The sequence below is a fragment of the Parambassis ranga genome, chromosome 17 (genome assembly GCF_900634625.1).
Source record: "Parambassis ranga chromosome 17, fParRan2.1, whole genome shotgun sequence".
NCBI lineage: Eukaryota > Metazoa > Chordata > Actinopteri > Ambassidae > Parambassis > Parambassis ranga.
The window spans coordinates 847,431-870,869 of record NC_041037.1 but is presented as its reverse complement, the minus strand read 5'-3'; the positions used below and the strand labels follow the sequence as shown (position 1 = coordinate 870,869).

Below are 23,439 nucleotides of genomic sequence, written 5' to 3'. Positions count from 1 at the left end.
CTCTCGCCGGGTCACTCACAGCGGCAACACGCTCGACAACTGCTTCACCATGTTATGGAGTCTAAAGTGTTAAATATTTCACCGTCTCTGAGACCGCAGCCCTTTTGAGCAGGTCACATCATTTACTCTCACAATGAATTATTTATCAGCGCTGTCAAGATTAGAACGTTTAATTTGGCATGAGAAATTTGAAAGCAGTCAAATCCAGACTCATCCTGGCCGGTAGAGATGCTGGTGGTGAGGGAGGCGCCGCGCGGCCCAACACCAGAATATCAACACAACATCAGCCTCACGGTGCGTTTCCCTGGTGAGGAGGGCTGGTCTACTCTACAAAAACAAAAGTCAGTGACTCTGAAAGAGACACAGAACCAGGAGGAGCTCGTCCACTTTGCTCCACTTCTTGGCTCGCCTAAGGCCCCGTCCACACGGAGACGGAAACGGACATATCACTGAAGTTTTGTATCGTTTAGGCGTTTCGTCCACACGGAGCGTTTCAGAGGTGGTTCCAGGGTGGATACGTTTGAAAACACCGTGTCCGTGTGGACGCCCCAAACACTACCTTTCTGAAACGATGACGACAAGCTCCACCCTCCCCCTCCACATGCACGCGCTCACTCAATGAAGCTTGTTTTAGCTGTTAACAGCCAACTCTTCTGCTCCTCTGCTAAACAGCGGCAGCAGGTGGACGATAAATAAGAAGGTTTCAGATCCATGTTGTTCTGTCTGTTGTGTGTCCCGTGTCTTCTTCTCGGACTTTGTCTCCGTGTGGGCGGGGGCCCTAATAGTGGCAACCAAGGGGAGTCCTCCAAGACTCGAAACCCGGAGATCCTGCTTTCTGGACTGCGCTGTGTTTCTGCTCGCGCCTTCATTTGGTGAGCTCCTCACTGTGTATGCTGTGCTTCAGGTACTTCTTCATCCTGACGGCAGCAGCTCTGTACTTCAGGTGCTACCATGTTTTACAAATTGCTGCTTTAAGATTAAAATATAATCTAATAGTAAAATATTTAACTGGACTCCTTTCTGCACTTTTCTAGATTGAAATTATTCTGAGCTTCAGTCTGGAGAAGAAATAAGGCAGTATCTGGGAAATGGAGAGATTCTGTCTCTTTGTTTCTGTTATTTCACAGAGAAATAAAGGACATTAATGTAAATGAGAGGATGGGATAAATTAAATGGCCTCCTACAGAGGAAAGTAATTAACACATTCTGCTTCTGGAACAGTGTGGATGAGTCTGGATGAATAGAAGTGTCAGGGTCTTGAATGGAGCAGAAGGAGGGCGGGGGGGGAATGACTTTTTAACTTTCCAACTTTCTGTGCAGGAAATTCCCCGCTCTTATCTCCGAGACGCAAAAAAGGTCAAACCTGCAACCGTTTCCAGACCTGCAGCCCCCCCCGAGTGTGGTTTTCACAAAAGCCTAAGGTCAGCGTAAAAACTCTGCCAGGATGATGATTAAAATGCTGATACAAAACCAGGAAGGAACATAAATACAAAATGGAAGTATATAAATGAATTGTAGCCATGTTCTGTCTGTCTGTGCAGCAGTAAATAACCGCCTGATTCATTTCATCCATCACAACAGATCAAATGAAATCAATAAAAACACACAACAGCATCGCCCATTTAACTCCAGACACACACCACACACACACACACACACACACCCACAACACACACACACAGTGGGAAACGCCAGAGCCAGACGGCCTTGTTAAAGAGCAGGAACCTGTCATACACAATCCTGCTAATCTCCATGACATGTAACACAGAGCTCAGCTGACCTAACAGGCGGCACATGTGCGGCCCGGACTCACAGCCTCACATCTAACAGTGTGTAAACAGATGAGGAGGAGCCAAGAAGGTGGGCTTTTTGGTCCGCGCCCCTCTTGAGATCACTGTAATCAACAGTACATCATCATTAAGGCAGCCTATAGACCCCGCTGATATTGTAGAAACGCTGAGTGCCCCACAGAGGAGAGAAACTCAAATAAAAGGATCAAAGATCTCCAATTCTCCACGCCTGACAAAACGCTGCAAATCAATCAAAGAAAGAGCAACGCTGCCAGCACAACCACGCTGCCGAGAGCCCAGAGACAGAGCCTGGAATTCAGTCTGAGATGAGCTTCATCCTCACTCAATATCTGCCGCTACTGCACCAGCCTGAAAGGTCACTGTGGCTCTGCAGAGTGGAGGCTCTGGGACTCAATGAGAGGACTGTGGCTCGCTGGAGGGGCAGGAGAGCGGAGAGGAGGAGAGAGGAGAGGAGGAGAGAGGAGAGCTGGACAGAGAGGAGAGAGAGGAGAGAGAGGAGAGGAGGAGAGAGAGGAGAGGAGGGAGGGAGGAGAGAGGAGAGGAGAGGAGAGGAGAGGAGAGGAGAGGAGAGGGGCGGACGGAGAGAGGAGGAGAGGAGGAGAGGAGAGGCGAGGAGAGGAGAGGAGAGGATGAGGAAGAGGAGGAGAGGAGGAGAGGAGGAGAGGAGAGGAGAGGGAGGAGAGGAGAGGGGAACCACACGGCTGAACACAGCGACGGCTGCCGTTGCAGCTGGATTCCTGCACGATCTGTGAAGGTTTAGGTTTTTTTAAAGTCGTGTCGTAATTAACTTTCACAACCTGTAGCTTCTAACCTGAAACTAAATGAGACGAGCAGCAGATATGGATTGTTTGGACGCAGCTGGAAAACTTTACACTCCTGCTTCAGAATCTACTTGTTGAAAATAACGAAGGTCCTGCTCAACTAATGATCAAAATATTGATTCAAAGCACAGAAAATACTGAAGCACAGTCGGTCAGTTTAAAAGCAGCAGTCACACAAACAGAATATAAGGTCAAGTGGAGCTGCTACTCCTGATATAATCAATACTTAGTGCAGGCAACAAATGACACTGCAGTTCCTCAAACAGCCACTTGAGGCCAGCTCCAAAAGTGAGCCGATCGCCATGATTTCATGTGACAGTGTTCATCTTTCCAGCAGAAATGACCATGTTTACAGCCTGTACCACACAGTTTGTGTCACTAAAGGGACGTTCCGTGTTATATTTAAGTTGTCTGGGTGCCGTCTCTACTCATGCTCCACCTCTTTGGTCATTTTTTCCCAGCTAAGAGTTAAGAGGAGTCTGCAGCCTCCGCACTGAGCTTCAAAGCTGTATCTGCAGCCCATCAGTAAATAACACAGGAACCTTTGTGAGGAAGATCGAAGCTGTGAAAGATAGCCGGCTGAGTCTGTGCTTCACTTGGCACAGAAGAGAAACTCCGCTCTAATAGGATTTATCAGAGTCTGTGCTGTCACTTCAGAATCCCCCCTCCACACCGACGCTGCCTTCACACATCCCAATCAAGCCTGCCAGCACGGAGAGGAGGCCTCCGCGGCGTACAGTAAGTGACAGGGGCAGCTGACGGGACAGCGCTCTAATCCCGCAGATTAGAAATGAATGGCCTCATTCACATGGTCCGCTCTTCCCAGGCCTGCAGCAGCACCCCTCAGACCTACCGCTACCAACGGCATGTGGGCAGAAACTTTACAACCGCCTCTCCCTTTAGGGGCGACTGAGGGCGTCAGAGAAGAAACAGCTGGAGGCGGCCCAGACGGCCCGCTGACGCCCGTCTGAGCATGTGCAGCGTGGCCAAGTTGCAGCGGCCTCCGCTGTGGAGAGATTCAAGTGGAACTTGTGTCTGTTTTGCGCCGCGGGCCCTCACAGCGAGTGGTAACAAGTGGGGGTGACATGAGGATACAAGAGCGCCGCTGTTGGTTCGTACTTCTCGGCGTCGCTCTGAGCTTCCGCGCACCGCTGCACACACTCCCTGCGAGTCTTCAGTTCTTCATTCAAACGTCTTTAAGCAAATTAACAGCTGCTGATTCAATAAAAATCTCACCTCAGTCTTAATAATTCATGGGATTGTACTCTGTGATATCCATCTTCTCCATTTGCCAATAATCCTTATTTCATAATAATCAACTTTTAATTAAAAGCCTCCGTCTTAATTAAACATTTAATTAAGAATGGGCAGTCATGGGATCCCCATCTCTGATGTGACTGCCGTACCGACGCGCCCCTCATCCTGTTCAATAAACATTTACTGATGCACTGATACACGCAGTCAGAAAACACGGCGTGGCCACGTGTCCCCGCCGCACGTGGGCGGCAGCCGCGGCGGTTAGTTCCTGTGATCGTATCAGATGGGTGAACGGGGCCCCGACATCCTCCAACACACAGAGAGAGAGCAGCAGCAGCTGGAGCCTCTCTGCTCCCTGAGAAATGAACTGAGATGCTGAAGATGATAATCCAGGGCTATTGATCGAAGACATCTCACAGACAGCTCGGCGGGGAGACTGATGTCCTCGCTAACCGCTGCTAGTGGCTAACATTCCATCTGTGCGCTGTTGGATGGGAGCGTCCCTGTTATCTGCTGCAACAACGCTACAGGGATCCACCCTCTGGAGACTCCTGACAGACCAGGCTCCGTTAATGACTTTTTCTGGATACTTTGTACAGATAATAAGGAGGATTATGATGAAATAGAGAAGCGCTTGTCAAACATTAAGGATCAGAACTCAGGGAAGAAGAGAACAGGATTGAAGCTCATGGTGTTCACTGGTGTTTTCAAATGAAATGAAATTATAAATTCAGCAAAAAATAACATGTTTGTGCAGCAAGATTGTGTAAAAAAAACAAACAAAAAAAACCTACATTGTAAATCAGAACTGGGAGAACTAGAAGCCATGATCGACGTGCATGGGTTAAAAGTCACATGACAAAATTCAGTGAGTACTGGGCTCCTTCTAGGTCAATATAGTAAAAACTACACGGGCTGTATAATGTAAATAGTTAAATATCTGTAGCATGTGTGGAGAAATGTTCAGCTTGCTGCTTCCTCCTCGTTACATTCTTGTAAAATTCTTTTTTATAAATTAATACTGTTGCTCTGCACAGACGTGCTTAAGCTGAGCCCACACTGACGGAAAAGAAGCAGAGGAAATGTGAGGGAACAGATGTTTAATGAAAGCAGGAGGTTTCTGTGGAACATGTCTGTCTGTGACCGGATGATGCTGAAAACAGAGCAGGAGTGCGGCTGTGACCTGTGTCGGACACACAGACGTTAAACAGGATTAGCTCTGACGGCTGGCTGCTCTCAGCCTCTGTGGTGTCTGTTGATGCTGTGGAGAGATTAGAGGGTCCAAAAGGCCATCGTGTCTCTGCCTTTTAGGCTGCTGTTAGCCCGACTGCCTTTACTGTGGATTAAATGGGCTTAGCTTACAGACACCAGCAGAACCAGATTGATCTGAAGAAACGTGGCAATTAGACGCCAATCAATACAATAGCCCCACAGTTAGCGACTCATTATCAAAGCTCTGGCATTTGCCGCGCTGCGTCAGCGGACTGAGTGAGAGTGAAGCGGGCGGCGTGTTGATAAACTGCACAAACAAATCAGCTGGTACGCAGAGGGAGACAAACAGCCCGGCAGACTTTAGCATTCTATGTTGACAGGGAAGTTAAGAGGCTAATGAATCGAGCTAACACGTTCTGTCACCCGGGCCGAGTCAGACGCCATCTGCGCAATCGTGGCCCGGCTCGGATCTGACTGCTCGCCTCTCGGAGGGCAGGGGACTGGCGCGGGCGCCGGCGTGGAGAGCCAAGAACAGGGCCAGAGTGTGTGTCTGAGTGTGTGTGTGTGTTCATTAGGGAAGAAATATGGCACTTTAGTTCACTTGCTGCCGGAGAAAGAGCAGTCACTGAGTGGATCAGACCGACTGCATTTTAAATGGTTCAACATGAACCCTGACAGTGAGGATCATCAGTTTAATCATTTGAAGGGATGATCACATGGCCCAAAGCTTTAATATAAAATGTTTAACATCCAAGAGAAGACACTGACTCCACCAGCTGTCTGGTACCAGGCAGCTAGCAGAGCCTGTGAGGAGAGTGCGATATGCCGTCATGCTAATTCTGACCCTTTAAAATCATCTGCATTTCAAATAAACTTTTCATCCTCATCCCGTAGTTGATGGATAGCAACATTGGTTTTCCCTGGTTCTCACAGACTTCTCTGCAGCACCCGGCCTGCGCCTCACAGCAGCGCTCATCCTGAGCTTCAGCAGTCTCACAGCGTGTCAACACTGGAGTCCAGCGACGGAACGGATCGGCTTTAATTGGTTTTCAGTTTTATGGGGCATCTCTGTTTTTCCAGGGGCGCTGCTGGTCAGAAATGTCAGAGATGGTAATATAATATTTGACTGATATTAATGCAAGCACACACACACACACACAGAGCAGGGTGGGTAACTGTTCTTGGATTGCAAGCTATAGCGCCATGATGGTGTGGCCGTACCCTGCCGTACACAGGCCACTTCTTCACGTCCCTGTTAAACCTGCACACACTGTTAGCAGCAGCTTCCTGCTTTCAGTTTTTATTGTGAATTCACAGATTGAGCTCCACACACCAGGATTAAACTAAGGAGAGATTGTGCTGGATCTAATCTCACAGAGAGAAACAATGTGGGATCAGACGTACTGTAGAACAGCACAGCACCACACACACCTCCCTGCCTCACAGACAGACCCATTATGCTGCCTGCACAATGGCTTTTGTTGGTATCTCTGTGCAGTCTGTAGGATGTTTAGCAGCTTTTAGTTCACTGCTGTCCTCCATTGTTCACCGCAACACAAAGTCCTGCACCTCTGTGTTCCCACAGTCAGAAAGACACAAACTTAGAAACAAAAAGCAGCAGTCAGTCTTCACATCGTGTTTACATGTGTCCAAGGCAACTTCACAGATCCGCCCTTTCAGTTGGAATCATTGTGTTTTCATCCGTATTTTAATGTTCACTGTTTGGAAGAGATTGATCAGTAAAGCTTTGAGATGTACTTTAAAACAGCCTCTACACACTTCCTGATCATTTGTCATGTGACTGCTCATCACATGAGAGCCGCTGCTGGTTATTAGACGTGTGTTTTCAAGTTTTAAACCCCAGTAAGTGGAAATAATCCAGTTTAAAACCGAGCCTGAACCGACAGCATGGTGTTCTTTCCACGTTTACAACACTTCGACAAAGTGCCCGGAACTGAAATACTACTGGATAAATACTTCAGTCCAAGGTGGTAAATTTCACAAAGGAAACGACTCATCCCAGTCTCGAACCCAGGACCTCTCACAAAGCAACACACAGTCACACCCCTACACCACAGGCCGGAGAGCCATCCGATATATATATATATATATATACATATATATCCGAGTCCTGATCGGGAGGTAGCGTCCGATTCCGATCGAGACGTGATCAGGGCCACATTTCCGATCACGTAACAGTTTCTTTCTGTGATGAACGAAGTCCTTTTGTACGATGTCCAGTGTGGTTGAAAGCCAACGTTTGGCCTCATGTGTCCGGGTTTCTTTCTGAGGATTACTGCAGCTCTGTTCAGGGATTCGGCCTCAGACTGAGCTGCAAACATTTTATTTTTAAATGGTTGTTTTGATTTAACACAGCGCTCCTGTTTTCATCTGAAAGCCGAACAGAGAAGTTCACAGTGAGTCTCCTCCGAGCCGAGCTCTCAGAGAGAAGCTTCGGTCTGCCATCACTGATGTTATTAAACAAAACCAAACAATGAAATAAAGCTGAGATATCTGTGTGTTGTTCTGAGTGGATCGCCTGGTGGTCACAAAACTGAAACATGATTCGATCAGAATCACATTTGTTTTGGTGGTCTGGAAAAAAAACATGTCCTCCTCCAGCGTTTGTATGCTGAATATTTCATGAGGCTGTTGTGTGGAGTCCCAGCTTTTAATGAATGCTTGCTGAACCGGTGCTGCACTTTAGCTCCGTTCCCAGGAGGAAACGAATGTTATTCTGTTTTCAGCTAATGTGAGAGACACAGAGGTGATCTGTAACAAAACACGGCTTCTATCTCAGAAAGACAGCAAACAGTGATCAAAATGTAAACCAAGATGGAGGAACGTGATGAACTGATCTCACAGAATTGTGCTGATGCTAAAGGACTCGCGGCTCTGTGGGACTCCTGCCTTCCTGTCTCCCTGGCATCTAGGACACGGCATTACCATGGCAATCACACCGCACACACTCCATCTTTCTCTCCCAAAATTGCCTGCTGTCACAAGATGCCTGGAGTCTCATTTTCCTCCAAAGCACCCCCCTGAAACAGGGGGAAAGAGGGCCCCCTGCCTCCTGATGATAATGGATCTTAATTTGACTTAGATTATGATTTATCAGAAGCTGCTCACGCTCCAGTCAGAAGTATTATACAGCTCTCTGAAAAGGGGAACTATTACAAGTGAGACATCCATCCTTCACCCGCCCGTCGCCATAAGAGACAGAGAGAGAGAAGGAATAAGCGGCCATATGAGCTGGACGGGCGACGCCTGCCCCAGAAATTAGACTGCTCCAATTCGATTTCCTTTCTCTCTCTCTGAAGGCTGCCCCCCCCTCTCTTCATTTCATCTTCCTTTGCCAGTCCAGGTCAGGCCAGAAACTGTCAGAGAAGATAATCAGTCACAGCCTTAATCTATGCCAATAAAACTGGCACTGGGATTATAATGTGGCTTCACTCGACTTCCTTCCTTAACTTACAGTCGCCTCCGCTGCTGCTATCTCACATCTCCCTTCTCCCTTATTCCCCTTTCCTCCATTCAAAAGGAGATCCACTCTGCTGCGGTGGAAGAGATGAATCCTTTTGTAGTGGCTGTGAATGCCGTCCGACTGTATGTACGGATCATTGTGACAGCTGGCTAATGTTGCCTGCATTGTGTAATTCAGCCTTTGATACATGCATAGATAAGTCTTTCTGATTTCTTGCAGGAGCTTCAAAGTCGCCTTTGTGCTGCTGTGCTGTGAGCGTCACGTGTTGTATTTCTGAACATCGTCTGCAGGGTCTGATGTTCAGGTAGGAACATATGTACCCATCATATCACAGGCATGTTTTAATCCTGATGACCTGTAGAATGTTTTACATAAGGTTCATAGAGAATCTATACAGAAGCTGATAAATGCTAACTGTCCCAGCTGATGTGAGACACTCACTAAGACCTGAGAGGCTGCAAGGCAGAAGAACAGCTCGTCATAATCCAGCTGGAGTATTGCAACATTCATGAGGTCTTAAAATAACCATGCTAGGCGTTGAGCTCGGAGCAATTAGCATCCTGTGAGTAAAGTCACTGCTGAATTGTTATGTGTATGTTTTCCCTCTACTGCCTCTTGGTCACTTTCAAAGGCCCCGTTCACACAGAGTAGAGCAGGATTGGATCCAGATAGCCTTTAAGCTGGATACGTTCAGACCTATTTTCAAACACATGCGTGTTTTCTTTGTTGCTTGTTCTTTTGTTTTTTTTTCCGGTTCAAAAAGCAGTTAAAACTCGGGGCAAAGCTGTCATTGTTTACATACGGCTACCCAGACATGGACGATTGATTTCCCCGATGTGAACAGTGTTTAAGAGTGCTGAAGTTATCTAGTGATCAATCACCTGCTGTTTTCCAACAGCCTCCATTTGACACATCAGGTTAGCCACCGAGTTGTGCGTCATCAATGTAGCGTCATTAGTACAACTTACATATTACAGGCTAAAATATGCAGAATGTGAACGACCTCGAGCAACAAGCCTGCCGTTCACTGAACAGCCAAAACAAGCGTTTCTCTGATTTTAACACTTTGAACTCTTGAGTTAAGGAACATAAACAACTGTGTTTGTCGTTAAACCGGTGGATATTAACCCCGTATTCTGACTTAACGCTGTGAAACACCTGCCTGTCTCGCCTTCAAAGACATCATGTCTGAGTGAAACACTCTGTGATGCTCCGCCAGCACGAAGAGACAAGAGGAGAGCCTGAGAACTTGTGCAAATGTAGTTTTTGATTCTGACTGAACTTTATTCATGAGCATGAAAAAGTCAGCCCTTGTTATCAATGTTTAGTTTAGCTGAGACCTCATAAAAATGTAAAAAAGCGAGTTGGACTCTTTAATGCCTGCCTAATCCACTGCTGATAAGACGGCGTGCTCGCCCTGCTGGTTTGAAAATCCTCTCCTCTTCCTCTCTCACACTTTCATCTCACACTTTCTCAAACTCTGCCAGTAATTTGCACAACCTGTAGGAAAACACAGCTCCGGCGGGCGGCGGCAGGTTGAAACTAGTTTTCACTTCTGCGCGCTGTTGTTAAAGCACCACTACAAGTTAATGGCCTAGAAGAGCCTACTCTACAGCCATGTTGACACAGAAAGGAATAATTAGTAAGCTGCTACGCAGTCTGTGGTGTGAAGCCATTAACTCAGCGGACCCTTCCTCCAAACCTTGTTGCCTGGTTACGGTTCCCCCAGGTGACTGGATGTGCTGAATCATAAAGACTAGTGGCCTGATGGTTGTGATTGGTGGGATCATAACGACATCGTGAGGCTCGGATATATTACAGTAAGTGGCTTATCTGACAGCTCAGATGTGTCCATTGACTGACTGAAGGCTGTAGTGAGATGGATGCTGTTAACCTTCACATCAGGGTGTGTGTGTGTGTGTGTGTGTGTGTGTGTGTGTGTGTGTGTGTGTGTGTCAGGGAGATGTGTTATGTAGACAGTGCAGAGTGATGGATAGTGATGGACGACAAACAGATAAACATGAGAATCTCTATTTTTTTGGGATCAATGTGTTTTTATTCATTATTATTTGAAGAGTTTTAGTTTTATGACTGATTTTTAAATAATAAATAACTAAATATTAACACAGAACTGTGTGTGTCCTCTGGACCTACAGGGAGAATCTGCCTGATAAGGAGCACATCTGCTAGCATGAACAAATCCAACAACACAAGGAGCACAGCGAGGCCCGATGGACCCGGAGGGACGGAGAAGACGTAAACCATGATTCAAGTGAGGATACCGGCTGTAGATGAGTGACAGACACCTTTTTTTTTTCTTTCCTGTAGAATTAAAGTTTTGTTCCAAACACACTTAACCACCATGAGACAACAACAGGAAGAGTTCACATTAGTGGAGGTGAATGGACCTCAGCACTCTGGGGATGAGCTGCGGAGAATTAAAGCTCACGGACTGGAACCAAAAGAGTTCTTCCTCACAGACCTGCACCACAGCGGCCCCGCTTCATCCTTCAGCGATTAGCTTTTTTTCCTGAGAGCTTAAAAGTCAACAAATCATTGAATTAGCTGACATGAACAGCGTTACACCAGAAGAGGCAGTCACTGCTGCCCTCTGCTAATAAAACACATGTCGGTGTTGTTTTAAAGTCACATCTGTTCTCTGAAACCTCCTGAGGAAATCCTGGGTAACCTCCTCTTGGTGCTTAAAGTGGATCCCACAGAACCAGCTGCAGCCGTGAACATAAAAACCTTCCTGCGTCTCTACAAGACAAGGAGGAGGCCCACCATGAGGACCCTCAAAGCAGGAGCAGGGCACAGACACTTCCTCTGTTTGTGTCTTCCCTCTTTTCCTGGCTGCACAGAGCACTGGGACCGTCCACAGGTGAGGGTTAGTCCTACAAGTACAGCAGCTCACACCTGCAGTTCCTCAACTGGCCACTGGGCTGCCCCAAAAGTGAGGGTGAATCAAGCTCCCTCTCTTTGCCCATATTTGGATTAAGAGGGGTTTTAGGTGGAATCAGGTCAAGAACACCTCCAGGTGGCGTCATGCATCATGAACATACCTGCAGGTGTAGAGGACGGAGTAATATCATTATTATTTCTCATCTACACTTGAGAAGAGATGAGCTCAGTAAAACATATTTCCCACTGTCTGGTCCCCACCCAGACTTCTGCTGCCTCCTGGCAGACAAAAGCTCCCGACTGCTGTCAAAACATCTCCTAACTAGGCGACAGTGGCTACAGCCTCCACCACTCCCTCCCCACCAACCCCACCCGACGGAGGCCTGACTGCTGCTGGAAGGGTTGACGGTGAACACACACATATTGTGTATATGGAAATGTTTTATTTTATACCTTATTAAGTTTTTATTAATATTTGAACTGATTATTTCTGTGATTACGAGATAGATAAGATAAAACTTTATTAATCCCGAAGGAAATTCTTGTGTCATTTAATGTATTGAGACCTGCTGACACAAGAATTTCCTTCGGGATTAATAAAGTTTTATCCGATCTTGATTAACCATAACATACACTATATTTAGAGTAATAAAAATAGTAAATAAAATAAATAAACGTAAAACTGCTTATTTTTGGGCACATTTAGTGACTTGAGACCAACCTGAGGAGTCAACGCTCCGACTTTAAAGTCGGTGGATAAAAGACCTGGCACTGCGAGTCATAAATTCTAGTGACGGCTGCTATTCTGTGACGGAAAAACATAATTTTAATTTCATACAACAGTTTAAAAGATTCTGTGTGTCTTTGAAGGCCCACACAGACCCCCTGCTCTACCTGACGCAACAAAAAGACACACATGCACCCACATGAAAGACACGCAAGTGCAAACCCATCAAAGAGCAGCCATGGAAAACTCAAAGGGTGTCACACAGTCGCTGGCAGACACCCGTCACACGGCTCTCCACAGTTCAAATCCCACTGGGACGAGGGGGGGGGGGGCGGTTGGCGGCCGTCTAGAGAAGGCTGTCAGGATCCCTAGATGGAAAGTCTGTTTGAAAGAGCTGAGATGAGGAAGATGAGCGAGGTAGAGGGCGGCAGATGGAGGAAGGAAGCACGGATGAAGCCAAGTGTGAAGGAGGGATGATGGTGGAGGTGACATGAATGGATTCAAATGTTGTCAAGAAAAGGTTCTGTCCTGGTTTGAAGGTTCTGAATGTAACAATTAGAAATACCCTGTAAACAGTGACACCTCTGACCAGAAATGGAACTGCAGCCTGCGCCTTGTTTGTGCATGTTCTCATGCTCCGTTATAGTGATAGCTATGATTAGCTAGAGCTGCATTAGCTTGCAGAAAAGCTACAATTAGCGAGCTCTATGAGATCAGACCAATCAGCACACTGAGACAAATGACTGAATGATGGACGCCATTGGTCCAATCATTTGTAAAGCTTGGTGTTAAAGAGCTGTTTCCAAACTGTTCCCAGAGATGAGGTCCCTGATGTGGATTGAGATGGGATTGTGATGTCACCCGTGGATTTAATGGCGGTTTTGAAACTCGGTTTTTTAGAAGCACATGACTCCACCTAACTCCCAGTTAATCCGAATATGTGCCCAGTAGGGTTGGGCGGTATTAAGGTATTAAGGTATACCTGCGGGGCACACAGGTAGCCACGGTATCATTTTTAATACCTTCAATAAAAAAATACAATGTACTTATATAAAAAATAAGGATCAAATATTAAACATATGCACAGCGCACGGCATGGTATTCATGTATACCGGGGTAAAATGTGGAGGGCGTTTGACGGTATCAACATTTGGATACCGTCAAACCCTAGTGCCCAGCCATGGAGCGATGCAGTGTTGAAGCCGTTAAGCACGGCTGTAGCCATGTTTGTTTTTTGCAGTTTTGGCCTTATCTCCAAACCTCAAAGAAAGCCTCTTAGCAGCAAAAGATGAAAAAAGGGGCAGTAGAAGGTGGTCTGCTGTTTGAAGTTCATTGAAAGTTTATCCTCCATGTGACTTAAAGTTGGAGTTTCAGAATTTTCATGGGATGAAGAACGGTGGGGAGAAGAGAGCAGGTGGAGGATGTTTTGGAGTGTGAATATATAATTCTGGTCATTTTTCATTTAAGGCTGAGCTGAGGAGGTTATGGGAGATAGTGACAAGTCAAAGGATGGATGAAAGGATGACTGAAGGATAGGAGAGAAATATTTATAGATTAGGGCAGACAGTAAGAGGGAGCGAAGCGATAAGACTGAATGAAGGCACAAAAGGCTGAGGAAGAGTCCGGTGAGGGCCTTCAGCAGAGACTTCAAAGAGGAGGAGATAAAGGGCCGGTGTGTGTGTGTGTGTGTGTGTGTGTGGACACGGTGGAGGAGAAGACGGAGCCTCTGGCGGCTGAGGAATGGAATGAGGGGGAAGGCAGGCGAGGGTGCAGTCTACGTCCTGGCATCAAGTGAATGAATCCCTGGAGGTCCTGCAGCCGGCTGCTGACACAGGCTGGTTTTATAGCGAGCCAGGGGGCCATAAATAAGACATTATGGGTACGGTGGGGGGTGTGCTGGGCTTAAGTGTGCCACTTTAAAAGGCCCCTTTTGCCATTAGTTGAGTGTCCAAGCTGGTTGAAGTGATAGACCAGAGTGTGAGTGTGTGTGTGTGTGTGTGTGTGTGTGTGTGCGCGCGCCGGTGAGCGGGGCAGTGACCTCACCGAAGGCAGCGCTGTATTTCAAGCGGCCGGGCGAGACACCAGTCAGGAGCCCTGAAGGATCCGCCCGTCTCAACGTCAGATTCCCGGCTGCCCTGTCTGCTGTGCTGTTAATCATGTTGTAAGAGCTGGAGCATAATGGCGCCTAATGGCGGCCATCTCATCATGGAACAAAGCTCTTCAATCACTTGTAATATATTTTACATTGTATTGCAGAGGCTGGGGATGTTCAATTGATTGTCCGTATTAGAACACTTTATCCTTCATTTATTAATCCCCTACATTCTTATAACTGCTGCAGCTGCACAAATGAGGTTTGGAATGTATTATCCATTCCACTTTGCCCACATGCTTCCTCTTTCCCATCAAGCTCATCTTATCCTTCAAGCAACCTCAGAGTATCAGGGACCAGTTCTACTGCTGGTCCTGAAGACAGGACTGACTGTCTGCACTGGAGACGCCTACAGAATCCAAGTTCAAAAGAATTGTGCTCTCTTGGGCTGTATGAATAAATAAAACTGACTTAAAATGGTCATTTAAAGGGAAAATTTAAAGCATGATGTCCACCACAGGACATGCAGAACGTGTTCCTTTGGATTCACTGCCAACCAGCCTCCTGTGTTCTTCTTCTACATGATGGTTAGTGTCCGTAAGATTTGGGAAGAATTGTGACTAATGAACAACATAAAAGCACCAGACAAGCTTGTAAACATATGCAAATAATAAAAAAAAGCAAATTAAGAAACATTTTCATCAACTTCACAACACAGCTGCTTAAAATATTCAGCATGTGAATTTCTCAGAGCACAACTGTGTGTTTCCAGGGGCCTCAAACAGACCTGACATGCTAACAATAAAGCAAAAATATCTGATCAATAATGCAGCCAGAACGTTACAATAAACCTTATTTCTATCACCGCTGATGGTTAGCAGGCTTTAATAGCCTCAAACAAGCTCCCTAAACGTAGGGTAGGAGGTTTCACTCTGATGCTCTTTGTGTTAAATTAGTGTAACTTCTCTTTACAATCCGATAGCAACCGATTAGTTCGTCAGTTTCTCATTAAAACGAAGAATATGAATCATCTGAAGCTATAAAACATAAAAACATCATCAGTCCTCCGGGTGGACCCTGTAGGAGTATTGGCTGGTTGTCACTCTCTTCCTGCTCTGTGCACCAGAGAGGTACGTGCATGATGGCCGAGGTCACAGACCGCAGCTCGTCTTCAGGTGATGGCGTCCATGTGATTGGAGGCGTGGCTTCAGGGTGAGCTCCGAGAGAAAGGGGCGTGTGTTTACTTTAAATCTGGCTGACTCTCACTGAGTCTTCAAAATCTCCTACCCGACCTTTAAGAGGACTGAAAACAGTTCTGTTGTGGAGGATGTGACGGTGTCATACATGTAGTTGTGTTGCAGCATTTGGCTGTGTGTGGTTGCATTGTCATTATTCGTAGTGTCTCTGATGAGGATCTGTCAGCATATTAAAACACAAGTGAATAAACCAGCTTTGTTTCTGCCCTATGTTCTACTCTACAAGCACACTAGTAGATTTGAATATACTTTCATGGGAAAATCAGTCAAACACTGTTTCAGCATTTGTCTTTCCATGAAGCGTGTGGTTCCAGTGTTGGAGCGGGATCATAGCATCTACTTTTATTTTTCATTATTTTTTTTGCAAACACAGTGTTGTTGTATCCTTTTCAGGGTCAGACGGGTGCACAAGACCCAGACGAGTGCTAATTATTGCCAAGTATCATGAATATACAAGTCAATGTAGCACACGTCTCTGTGATTACCCCGTCACCGGCCTACAAGTGTGAGCCTCCACCGTCTGCAGCTCCCAGGGCAGGACAAACAAACTGCTTGTAATTAGATGCAAATATATTGTATGATCCAGTTCTAGTGTGTGTGTGTGTGTGTGTGTGTGTGGCAGGCTACAGAGTGAACTAGCTATTAACACACAAACACCACTTGTCATTACCTTCTTTCTGTTAGTGTGCGATCGCTGCGTTTCAAGGTCCACGGAGCGTGAAAATCCACAAAATGTGACAGGATACAAAGGTTAGTTCATTCCAACATGTGTTTTTTAAAAGCACAACAGTGACAGAAACGCCCCATTCAAACCGCTCGGGGGACATGACAGGGATAGACGGTGGATTAGTGTTAGTGATGGAACACCTCAGCCAAATCTACTGTTTTTTGGGGGGATTAGCACACAAAATCTGGGTGTAATACATATGGCATTAAATGTTAATATTCTGAAATACCTGCTAAAAATGCATAAGCTCCCTTATGTTAAGGATTAAGCCTCGCTTAATGATACAATGTGGCCCGTGGGTGAGAGACATACAGCAGAATAGGACGTGTGAGTGAGTGGAGAGAGGGAAATGTGTGTGAGCAGGTTGAACTGCCAGAACTCAGAGACACATTCTGGTTCAAAATATGGAAATCACAGCAGGGGTAAAGTTATTTTCAGCCTCTCAGTCCTAATTTAGAAAACACTGAGATTCACAGGTACATTTAAAAACTAACAAGCTAATACTCATAAGTAGTAGTAGTAGTACTATATACTAGCTTCACTCAGACTCAGAATCATCAGGACGGCGGCCATGTTGTGGGAGAGGACCTGGACTCTCTGACAGAGGTGTGTCAGAGGAGGACGTGGTCCAAAATAAAGACCGTACTGGACTGTCCCTCTCACCCGCTCCACACTGTGCTGACCAGCTACAGGAGCTTGTTCAGCAACAGACTCCGACTCCCACGATGCACCACTGAGAGACACAGGAAGTCATTCCTGCCTGTCTCAAACTACTGAGCTCTGAACTGTGACAGTCACTCAGACACTGTACATTGACACTGGGACATTCACCAGGCTGACCACAACACTACATGGTGTTTACCACATAAAACAGCACATGACACACATACAGAACCTCATTAGCAAACAGGAAGCTAACTAGCTAATTACGTGGCCGGATAAGACTGTTGTCTACTTGAAATAGTATTTTGCTACATTATGTGGCTAACAATTAGCAGGAGAGCTAATGTTAGATAGTGTATGTACACTGAGTATATAAGAATTAATTGGGAAATTAACATAGACAAGTGATGAATACATGTCTTCGAATGTGGCTGCACAACCAGCTTTCTAGAATTATGCACAACATGGTCTAGAGAGTAAATATCACACATACACTTTTCTCGACAGGTAAACAACCCTTCCTGTGTCTGACTGTAGACCCACAAACTCCCATTTCCTCACAAAGGCACAACTGTCGAGTCAATCGCATAAAAAAAGCATTCAGAGAGAGAGAGAGAGAGAAGAGAGAGAGAGAGAGAGGGAGAGAAGAGAGAGAGAGGAGATGAGATGAGAGAGATGGGAAGAGAGAGAGAGAGCGAGAGAGAGAGGACGAAGAGAGGAGAGAGAGAGAGGGATAGAGAGAGAGGGAATGGATTTGTGTGCACTGTGGTTGTCATCACTGCTTCTGAATCCAACTGCGAACTCAGATCACCACTGAGAGGGGAAGGTCAGGGCAGCCCTCCCCACAGCTCAGCGCAGCGGCGGCGGGGCTCTGCTGCCACGAGAGCGCCTCTCCTGAGACGGATCGTTTAGCCCACATTCTTTCTCACAGCACTGATGAATATATAAACAGAGACACACAGGGCAGCACGTCCTGGTATTTAAAACTATTAATACATTTAAATGTATTTATATCTGAGTCATTTCCTGCACTGAAGATAATCGAAACCAAAAATGATCTCAATGGTTAAAAATGAACTTCATTCACTAGTGTGTCACTTTGATCCATGTTCAGGTTAGACTCTGTCACGCCTTGCTCATCATAACACATTTAGTACAATAGAGCACATTTATACATAAAAGCTCGAACACGCCGTGAGCAGAGTGACAGACGAAGCAGAGGGAAATCTGTTTTTGATGCAGACAGTGACTGATGAACTGAAAGGTCGATCAATACAAATCTACATAACGCATTCCAAACCAGGTCAATAAACCGTCAGACGTGGGACCCATCCGGTGAGCGGCTGAGGTCACATGGCTCTATCTGCAGACTAATTAAAAATAAAATTAAATATGATTTTTTAAAAACCCTGCAGATGAACGGGGTCCTCGTTGTGATCGGGTAAATTGATTGGCTGGTAAGCAAAGTGAGTAAGAGAGCGAGCGAGCAGCCGCGCCGTGACATAAATCAAGTGTTAAAAGGACATTCACAGGGACTCCAGAGCATATTGATTAGTCATTATTTGTACTAACAGGCCCCGGGGGGGGGGGGGTGTGGACGTGCTGGCGATCTGTTATCTGAAGGGGGGGGGGGGATCCTGGCAGAGATCAATAGGTCCTGCACAGGTCTAGTCGCTCCATTATGCAACTCCGTTTTTAAATATTACAACACGTGGAAGCGGCGACAGGCTGACGTGACTGTTCCCGCTCAGATTACTGATGTCAGCTCCAACTTTGCTGCACTGAAAAAAAAGTCATAAAAATGAGAAACTTCATCAATCACGAAGCAAATTTGGGGAAAAGTAAAACGCATGTGAAGAAGAAGCACAAGAGGAAAATAAATTAAAAAAACACGAGAGGCTGGAAGAGAAGTTCCTGCTTCACCGCCAAGCGAGAAATCCATCAACACTTCACAGCTCCTTCCTCCTCCGCCTCTAAACTATCGCTGCCTTCCTCCCGGACGTCTCTAGAGGCTGCTGGGAATTAAAAAAAAATCCTCCGCCTCTTTCATCCTTATGCCATCCTCTCCTCTTCCTCCTCCTCCTCCCAGGCAGGCGCTGGTGGTGGGCCGGGGCCGGGGCCGGCCGCTCGCACTCGTCTGGTTTCTGTCAAATTTACCCCACGTGGACACACAGAAGAAGTGAGGTGGCGGCCCGGCGTCTTGAAAGTATCAGGTAATGAGGACTAATTGAGATCCTTTAATCTGGAGCGTTTCCTCTGTGAGAGTGATTTAAAGGACCAATTATGCATCAAAGAAGAGGCGAGAGCCCCCGCTGTCATCAGGCAGCCATTACAAGGCTGACCAGACAAAGCATGTCACTACAACCGTGTTTATGTGAGAACAAATATCACTCAGTCATTCTGGGAAGAGGTCTGAGGTTTACACGAACATGAGGCAATAAATCCAAAGTAAAATCAGAAAAGTAGCGTTTGGGCGTCTTACACAATGTGCCACCATGATGATGTGTGAGCTTCGGGGTGGAACCCCTGAACCGTCAGCCTCTTTCTAACATGGTGAGACTTTTTTTTTGGCTTCACTTGGGTGGAGGCAGAGCCATCATCCAACCCTCAGCCCTGATCTACAACAAGGTCGCAGCGTGTGTTCAGAGCCCAGAGTTCACAGCTCACTCTCTCTCTCTCTCCACGCCTTATCTCGAGGCTGCGATGCCAACTCTGTGACAAAAAAGAAAGAAAAGTGCCTCTTGTGTTCCAGTGCTGAACTATTAATACACTTCCTCACAATGGCAGATTTGCATAAGCAAATGAGGGCCAAAAGGAGTGATTAGGTTTTGTTCCGACAGTTATTGCACCGGCAAATCTCCGCCCAGCAGCTGTTGGCCTCATTCACAGGAGCGGTAAGTCATTTCAGCGCCGCCACAAAAGCCCGATAGATCGGCGATATCGCCATAGACAGAGAGAGAGACAGAGACAGAGCACTGAAATAAAAGATCCAAACATGCAGATACACACTTCACTACAATCCTCACAACAGCCGAAAAAAAGAGCTCAGAGTCTTCTGCTGCGATCCTAATTAGTTTAATGAGTTTTTTCTTTTTCTGCCACACTGCATTTAATTAAATAAAGAAAACAACTTTGGAGCTGTGTGTGTGTGTGTGGAAGGGGGGCAGGGATAATTACATTGAAGTCATTGAAACAGGGGGTCTCTTAATCCCAAATGCAGTTACACTTATTAAAGCAGAGCAGGAAGGAGGGGGCACAAACAGCAGGGGCCCCGTTCAACTCTGAGACAGAGAAAACTTCAGATTAATCTCACTGGCATCCACTCGTCTCATTCTGCACACACCCCACAGAATCAAGAACAAAACATGAGCCTGGAGGGTCCACTGCAGACGCCAGTGTGTGTGAAAGCAGCCATCCAGTCTGCCGTAAGTGTCCTTATTGTCCAGAGATCAGTTCCCAGGAATGGATCTTACTGGTTTAGTTTTACTTTGTCTCATTGTTTTCTTTCAGGTTTAGAAAAAGATCTTTACGACATCATAATAAAGAATGCTGCATTAAAAGGCAGCTGTTCCTGATGTGTTACCCTTCAGAGGACATGAAGCGCCTCGCCACAGTCTCCCTAAACCTCCAATACAGGCAAAGAGGCGGACCATGAGCCATAACCATGAGGAGGTGGAAGCAGAGCCTCGGACGCTATGGGGTTAACTGCACTTTTAAATACCTCCATCTCTCTGAAGTGGCTGCTTGATCCACAGTCTTTTATGTTTTGATATAAACACAGCTCTCTTCACTTGCTTTTAATATTTGAGCAGTGCTGAAATGTTTCCCTACAAAAGCAGACAAGGACCCTGATCGAGCTGCCTGTGAGGCTGCTGAGGATGAGAAGACGCAGGTACAGATACAAAGACGGACACCTCCATCCCCCTCTCAGCCTCTCTGGCTCCCTGCATTAAATAAAAGCGATGCCGGCTGCAGCTCTGCTGACAGCTGCAGAGGGGCTCCCTCTACTCTCTGCCCTCCATGTGGGGAAACCTGAGGCCTCTGCTCTGTGGGAAGGCAGGCTGGGCTGAGGGCAAGCCTGGGAGACTTGGGGTCCATTTCTGGAATCTCACACACTCACACACAACCGCACACGATAGAGTGGCATTCTACTCACACACCCTTAAAGTGGCAGCCATCAAGTCATTGTCACTCAGAAAACACAGAGAGGAAACGTTCACAGGCCTGATGCAGGCCAATGGAACTTTGAATATGTCGCTACGCAAAAACAAGATCTCTATGAAAATGGCAGAGAAGCTTGTCGCAGATGTTTGCCTAGTGTCTAACAACACAAAAGAATCACAACCTTTAATTCTAGACCTAGTAGTAGTAGTAGTCTGACCACTGACATAAACATCAGCGTCTGAGGCCGAGTCACTGACAATACACATGTTCTGGAATAAGGCCGCTTTATAACAGCAAACCATATTATTTATCATTGTTGTTTTTTAACTGCAGGGACCAACGGGCCGTTTTTGGTGACTGGGAGCTTTGTGTGTGTTTCAGTGGCTGTAAGTTCCCCACAGAAGCTCTTTCTGGGACATTTTTAGGAGAGAAAAAGGTCTCTTCTGTGAGGTAGCCCTCAACATTGTGTGTCCCTTCTGGTTAGGTAGCTTGTTTGGCTACAAATATTGATTTATGATGTTAACCCTAACCCTAACCCTAACCCTATGATGTTGAACACTAAATGGTTCCTGCAAACAATTTGTCAGTTAAAAAACACCATTAAGGCTCCATGTTTGATCTGTTATGGATGGACTTCATGAATTCTGTTCAGATTTCCATCATTCATTCACTTTTGATTTTAGCATTGAGCTGCTGACACAAAGGATCTAAGACCCGACATCCTGACAGACAGAGATCAAACAGCTGCATGAAGCAGAGCCGGTGTCAGGACTCCACGGCTGGGAGGACGTCGTACAGTTAGTGATTGCTGTGGGCAGACAGTCATCAGAACATCAAGGGCCCGCACCCCCCGAGGCTAACCGCACCACAACAGCACTTCACATGGCAGGTGCTTCCACATGCAGGACCGGGCTGGGACAGAACACGCCTTCAGGCAGGATGAAGCCCTCTGTAGAGCTCCACACTATGATCGCAGACAGAGGCCCTGCTGGGAGTGAAGTGTATAGTTTTTCTGCACGTTTCACAGCACAGATGATGTTCTCTGCAGCACGGACACCAGCTGCTGCCATGAAAGCAGAAGTTTTCAGCGCTTTGCTATCACTGATGATTAAGCAGAGCTCGGACTGCGCCGCCACTCTCACAACACTTCAAAGACTGGATGCAAAGAAGATTCAATTGCTCTAATAGGCCCCGGGCCGAAGGCGCGCGGAGAGAACGCACACTTCAACCCATCAATAACTGTCACAGGCTATTTAAAGACGAGGCCCTGATGTAGGTTTTATGTGGTGTAAGAACACGTCTTGTGGAATGGAGAGGCCGGAGTGTGTGTGTGTGTGTGTTTTCTGGTTAACGAGCGGCCGCTGCTAATCAAACCACAGTCAGCCTCTCTTTCTTTCTTTCTCCCAGAGGGAAGAGAATGGTAAATATCCTTATTTCACAGCTCCCGCCGGAGTGATGACAAAAGTTCCTCGGCTGTCCCTGTTGTCTGTCATGTGCATGTTTTCTCATTTCCCCCTGTTTCCCTGCAGGCTCTGATCTAATAAGTTGGGAAGTGATACATCTCAGTTACAGGTACACCGGAGTCTAAAAGAAATGTTTGTGCATCCTCGTCACCTTTTGGCTCGCATGCTGCTGCTGCTGCAGGTAATTTGTAGAAAGAGAAGAAAGCGAAGCAGCAAAGACAATGTGGAACACGGAGTGCATTAATACATTCATACTGAAAGGCCCACGCTGCTGGGAAGCAAGCAGCAGAATACGGGATGAGGAGAGGAAGAACAGGAGCGTGAACGATTCTGAGAGGATGCTGCAACATACTGTAACTCCCAGCAAACTCCCTCACTACATCCCTAATGACTCCGCTGCTTTGTATGCATCGTCAGACAAGTCCTCTTTACAACCAAAGTCCCCCTTTACACGCTCAGGATCCAACAAGGTCGTCAAGTCGTAAAGTAGAGTCGGACCGTTTCACCGTCAAGATCAAATCTGTAAATAAAAGTTGCCCTTAATATATCTGCAGCACTGGCGGCCATCTTTGTGTTTTTTCAAAGCCGGACCGACAGACAAGAGCCGTTCATGGTTCCAGGGGTGACTCCTAACAGGCGGTGCTAATAAAAACCAGCAGCTGGTCACTGCGCTTTGATTTAAGATCTAAAAACAACAAAAAAAAGGTGGAGACATATTTCACCTGCACCCACCTGTCATCATCAAACACACTCCATCCATCCTCTTTATGTGGACCAGACCTCTGCACTCACTCTGCACACGTGTGCCACGCTGTTATTCAGAGTCAGGGTTTAAAGTCTTCAATCGAAGCGCTCATTAGA

At 46.5% G+C, this 23,439-nt stretch overlaps 1 protein-coding gene across 4 annotated transcripts in view; it reads right to left on the bottom strand.

Annotated features, from left to right (window-relative positions):
- The window catches only part of pard3ab (par-3 family cell polarity regulator alpha, b), a 183,713-nt gene that overhangs the window by 11,678 nt on the left and 148,596 nt on the right, over positions 1 to 23,439 (bottom strand). The gene's annotated exons all lie outside the window — the stretch shown is intronic.